The following is a 5935-nucleotide window of genomic DNA, read 5'->3' on the forward strand; positions in this document are numbered from 1 at the left end:
ATCTCAGGGATTTCATGATGAGGAATTTCCTCATGCTTGCTCCATCATTTTCTTAGTGATGGGCTTGAGGTCATGCCTTCTCAGTTGAACCAGCTTCCCTCTTGAATCTCTCTTCCATTGGGCACTCTCTTCACAGGTGTCTAAGAGGACTTGGTCCAACCTTTGATCAAAGTTGACCCTTTTTGAGTTTGAAGGGGACCTCGGGGATCACCTTCTTCAAGGCCACAGCTTCATAAAAGTAGTCTTGATGCACCCTTGAGATGAATCTCTCCATCTCCCATGACTCGGAGGTGAAAGCTTTTGCCTTCCCTTTTCCTCTTTCTAGAGGTTTCTCCGGCCTTGGATGCCATAAATGGTTATGGAAAAACAAAAAGCAATGCTTTTACCACACCAAACTTAAAAGGTTTGCTCGTCCTCGAGCAAAAGAAGAAAGAAGAGAGTAGAAAAAGAAGAAAAGAAGGAGAGGAAGATGGCTTTGTGGTTCGGCCAAAAGGGGAAGAAGTAGTGTTTAGTGTGTGTGAAAAAGAAGGAGTGAAGATGGGTTTATATAGGGGTGAAGAGAGGGGTAGGGTTCGGCCATTATGGGTGGGTTTGGGAGGGAAAGTGGTTTGAATTTGAATGGTGAGGTATGTGGGGTTTTATGAAGGATGGATGTGAGTGGTGAAGAGAAAGATGGGATTTGATAGGTGAAGGGTTTTTGGGGAAGAGGTATTGAGGTGATTGGTGAATGGGTGAAGAAGAGAGAGGGTGGTGGGGTTGGTGGGGATCCTGTGGGGTCCACAGATCCTAAGGTGTCAAGGAAAAGTCATCCCTGCACCAAATGGCATGCAAAATTGTGTTTTTAGCCAATTCTGGCGTTAAACGCCGGGCTGGTGCCCATTTCTGGCGTTTAACGCCAAGTTCTTGCCCTTTTCTGGCGTTTAACGCCAGTCTGGTGCCCCTTTCTGGCGTTAAACGCCCAGAATGGGGCCAGACTGGGCGTTAAACGCCCACCTGCTAGCCTTACTGGCGTTTAAACGCCAGTAGGTTCTTCCTCCAGGGTGTGCTATTTTTCTTCCTATTTTTCATTCTGTTTTTGCTTTTTCAATTGATTTTGTGACTTCTCATGATCATCAACCTACAAAATAAAATAAAATAACAAAGGAAAATATATAAAATATAACATTGGGTTACCTCCCAACAAGCGCTTCTTTAATGTCAGTAGCTTGACAGAGGGCTCTCATGGAGCCTCACATTTTCTCAGAGCAATGTTGGAACCTCCCAACACCAAACTTAGAGTTTGAATGTGGGGGTTCAACACCAAACTTAGAGTTTGGTTGTGGCCTCCCAATACCAAACTTAGAGTTTGATTGTGGGCGCTCTGTTTGACTCTGATTTGAGAGAAGCTCTTCATGCTTCCTCTCCATGGTGACAGAGGGATATCCTTGAGCCTTAAACACAAAGGATTCTTCATTCACTTGAATGATCAGTTCACCTCCATCAACATCAATCACAGCCTTTGCTGTGGCTAGGAAGGGTCTGCCAAGGATGATAGATTCATCCATGCACTTCCCAGTCTCTAGGACTATGAAATCAGCAGGGATGTAATGGTCTTCAATCTTTACCAGAACATCCTCTACAAGTCCATAAGCTTGTTTTCTTGAATTGTCTGCCATCTCTAGTGAGATTCTTGCAGCTTGTACCTCAAAGATCCCTAGCTTCTCCATTACAGAGAGAGGCATGAGGTTTACACTTGACCCTAAGTCACACAGAGCCTTCTTGAAGGTCATGGTGCCTATGGTACAAGGTAGTGAAAACTTCCCAGGGTCTTGTCTCTTTTGAGGTAATTTCTGCCTAGACAAGTCATCCAGTTCTTTGGTGAGCAAAGGAGGTTTGTTCTCCCAAGTCTCATTTCCAAATAACTTGTCATTTAGCTTCATGATTGCTCCAAGGTATTTAGCAACTTGCTCTTCAGTGACATACTCATCCTCTTCAGAGGAGGAATACTCATCAGAGCTCATGAAAGGTAGAAGTAAGTCCAATGGAATCTCTATGGTCTCATTTTGAGCCTCAGATTCCCATGGTTCCTCATTAGGGAACTCATTGGAGGCTAGTGCACGCCCATTGAGGCCTTCCTCAGTGGCGTTCACTTCCTCTCTTTCCTCTCCAAATTCGGCCATGTTGATGGCCTTGCACTCTCCTTTTAGATTTTCTTCTGTATTGCTTGGAAGAGTACTAGGAGGGAGTTCAGTAATTTTCTTGCTCAGCTGTCCCACTTGTGCCTCCAGATTCCTAATGGAGGACCTTGTTTTAGTCATGAAACTTTGAGTGGTTTTGATTAGATCAGAGACCATGGTTGCTAAGTCAGAGTGGTTCTGCTTAGAATTCTCTGTCTGTTGCTGAGAAGATGATGGAAAAGGCTCGCCATTGCTAAACCTATTTCTTCCACCATTATTGTTGTTGAAACCTTGTTGAGGTATCTGTTGATCCTTCCATGAGAGATTTGGGTGATTTCTCCATGAAGAATTATAGGTGTTTCCATAGGGTTCTCCCATGTAATTCACCTCTTCCATTGAAGGGTTCTCATGATCATAAGCTTCTTCTTCAGATGAAGCATCCTTAGTACTGCTTGGTGTATTTTGCATTCCAGACAGACTCTGAGAAATCAAATTGACTTGTTGAGTCAATATCTTGTTCTGAGCCAGAATGGCATTCAGAGTATCAATCTCAAGAATTCCTTTCTTCTGATTAGTCCCATTGTTCACAGGATTCCTTTCAGAAGTGTACATGAATTGGTTATTTGCAACCATTTCAATTAGTTCTTGAGCTTCTGTAGGCGTCTTCTTCAGATGAAGAGATCCTCCAGCAGAGCTATCCAAAGACATCTTGGATAGTTCAGAGAGACCATCATAGAAAATACCTATGATGCTCCATTCAGAAAGCATGTCAGAAGGACATTTTCTGATCAATTGTTTGTATATTTCCCAAGCTTCATAGAGGGATTCTCCATCCTTCTGTCTGAAGGTTTGGACTTCCACTCTAAGCTTACTCAATTTTTGAGGTGGAAAGAACTTTGCCAAGAAGGCATTGACTAGCTTTTCCCATGAGTCCAAGCTTTATTTAGGTTGTGAGTCCAACCATGTCCTAACTTTGTCTCTTACAGCAAAAGGGAATAGCATAAGTCTGTAGACCTCAGGGTCAACCCCATTAGTCTTGACAGTGTCACAGATTTGCAAGAATTCAGCTAAGAACTGATGAGGATCTTCCAATGGAAGTCCATGGAACTTGCAATTCTGCTGCATTAGAGGAACTAATTGAGGCTTAAGCTCAAAGTTGTTTGCTCCAATGGCAGGGATAGAGATGCTTCTCCCATAGAAGTCGGGAGTAGGTGCAGTAAAGTCACCCAGCACCTTCCTTGCATTGTTGGCATTGTTGTTGTTTTTGGCTGCCATGGGTCCTTCTTCTTTGAAGATTTCTGTTAGGTCCTCTACAGAGAGTTGTGCCTTAGCTTCTCTTAGCTTTCGCTTCAAGGTCCTTTCAGGTTCAGGGTCAGCTTCAACAAGAATGCCTTTATCTTTGTTCCTGCTCATATGAAAGAGAAGAGAACAAGAAAATATGGAATCCTCTATGTCACAGTATAGAGATTCCTTGAGGTGTCAGAGGAAAAGAAAATTAGAAGGAAGAGGTAGAAGAATTCGAACTTAGTAAGATAGAGTTCGAATTGTGCATTGAGAAGGAGTGGTACTCCATTAATAGAAGGATGTGAGAAGAGAGGAAGAAATTTTCGAAAATTAAGTGAAAGATTTTGAAAACATTTTAAAAAAACTTTAATTGATTTTCGAAAATCAAGAGTGGGAAAGAAATCAAGTAATTTTTGAAAAAGATTTTGAAATTAGAAATCAAAAAGATATGATTAAAAACTATTTTGAAAAAGATGTGATTAAAAAGATATGATTGAAAAGTTATGCTTTTAAAAAGATATGATGGAAAAGATATGATTTGAAAACAATTTTAAAAAGATTTGAATTTAAAATTAATGACTTGGCTAACAAGAAAAGATATGATTCAAACATTAAACCTTTCTCAACAGAAAAGGCAACATACTTAAAATGTTCAATCAAATCATTAATTGTTAGCAAGTATCTTTGAAAAAGAAAAGAAATTGATTTTGAAAAAGGTTTGATTGAAAAGATATGATTTGAAAAAGATTTGATTTTAAAAAACTTTGAAAACTTGAAAAAAATTGATTCGAAAGCAAAATCCTCCCTCTTGTGCCATCCTGGCGTTAAACGCCCAGAATGGTGCACATTCTGGTGTTTAACGCCCAATGCACTACCTTTTTGGGCGTTAAACGCCCAACCAGGCACCCTGGCTGGCGTTTAAACGCCAGTCTGTCCTTCTTCACTGGGCGTTTTGAACGCCCAGCTTTTTCTGTATAATTCATTTGCTGTATGTTCTGAATCTTCAATTCTCTGTATTATTGACTTGAAAAGACATAAATTAAAAATATTTTTGGATTTTTAATAATGAGGAATAATTAAAATGCAACTAAAATCAAATAACAATGCATGCAAGACACCAAACTTAGCAGTTTGTATACTACGGACACTAACAACATGAGAATGCACATGAGAAACAACAAAACACTCAAGTCAAGAGAATTCAAAGATCAGAACAAGGAAGTCATCAAGAACATCTTGAAGATTAATGAAGACACATGCATGAATTCGAAAAATGCAAGAAGAACAGAAACATGCAATTGACACCAAACTTAAAATGAGACACTAGACTTAACAAGAAACATAAAATAATTTTTTGTTTTTTTATGATTTTGTAATTTTTTTTTTCGAAAATTAAGTGGAAAAGAAAATAAAGGTATCAAAATTCTTAATGAGAATTCCAGGAATCATGCAATGTTAGTCTAAAGCTACAGTCTAAAGGAATTAGACATGGCTAGCCAAGCTTCAGCAGGACATTGCATTCAAGAGCTAAATTGATGAGAATCAATCAGCTTTGGTGATGATAAGAACATCACCTTGAAACACTAGAATTCATTCTTAAGAACTTTGAAGAAAAATACCTAATCTAAGCAACAAGATGAACCGTCAGTTATCCATACACAAAACAATCCCCGGCAACGGCGCCAAAAACTTGGTGCGCGAAATTGTGAACAATACTTTTCACAACTCTCATAATCCCCGGTAATGAACCCCAAAAACTTGGTGTTCAATACCATGGCATAAACACAACTTCGCACAACTAACCAGCAAATGCACTGGGTCGTCCAAGTAATAAACCTTACGCGAGTAAGGGTCGATCCCACGGAGATTGTTGGTATGAAGCAAGCTATGGTCATCTTGTAAATCTTAGTCAGGCAAACTCAAATGGATATGGTGATATACGAATAAAACATAAAGATAAAGATAGAGATACTTATGTAATTCATTGGTGGGAATTTCAGATAAGCGCATGAAGATGCTGTGTTCCTTCCGTCTCTCTGCTTTCCTACTGTCTTCATCCAATCCTTCTTACTCCTTTCCATGGCAAGCTTATGCAAGGGTTTCACCGTTGTCAGTGGCTACCTCCCATCCTCTCAGTGGAAATGTTCAACGCACCCTGTCACGGCACGGCTATCCATCTGTCGGTTCTCGATCAGGCCGGAATAGAATCCAGTGATTCTTTTGCGTCTGTCACTAACGCCCCGCCCTCAGGAGTTTGAAGCACGTCACAGTCATTCAATCATTGAATCCCACTCAGAATACCACAGACAAGGTTAGACCTTCCGGATTCTCTTGAATGCCGCCATCAGTTCTTGCCTACACCACGAAGACTCTGATCTCACGGAATGGCTGGCTCGGTTGTCAGGCGAGCACTCGGTTGTCAGGCGATCAACCATGCATCGTGTATCAGGAATCCAAGAGATATTCACCCAATCTAAGGTAGAACGGAGGTGGTT

The 5935-nt window shown here is 40.6% G+C and overlaps 1 non-coding gene across 1 annotated transcript; it reads left to right on the plus strand.

Moving 5' to 3' along the window:
* Nucleotides 1-2918: 2918 nt before the first annotated feature.
* Nucleotides 2919-3026, plus strand: LOC130938526 (small nucleolar RNA R71). Its single transcript, XR_009069690.1, has one exon. It is a non-coding gene; the product is annotated as a small nucleolar RNA R71 (small nucleolar RNA).
* Nucleotides 3027-5935: the final 2909 nt, after the last annotated feature.

This window comes from Arachis stenosperma, chromosome 6, assembly GCF_014773155.1.
Source record: "Arachis stenosperma cultivar V10309 chromosome 6, arast.V10309.gnm1.PFL2, whole genome shotgun sequence".
NCBI classification, from domain to species: Eukaryota; Viridiplantae; Streptophyta; class Magnoliopsida; order Fabales; family Fabaceae; genus Arachis; species Arachis stenosperma.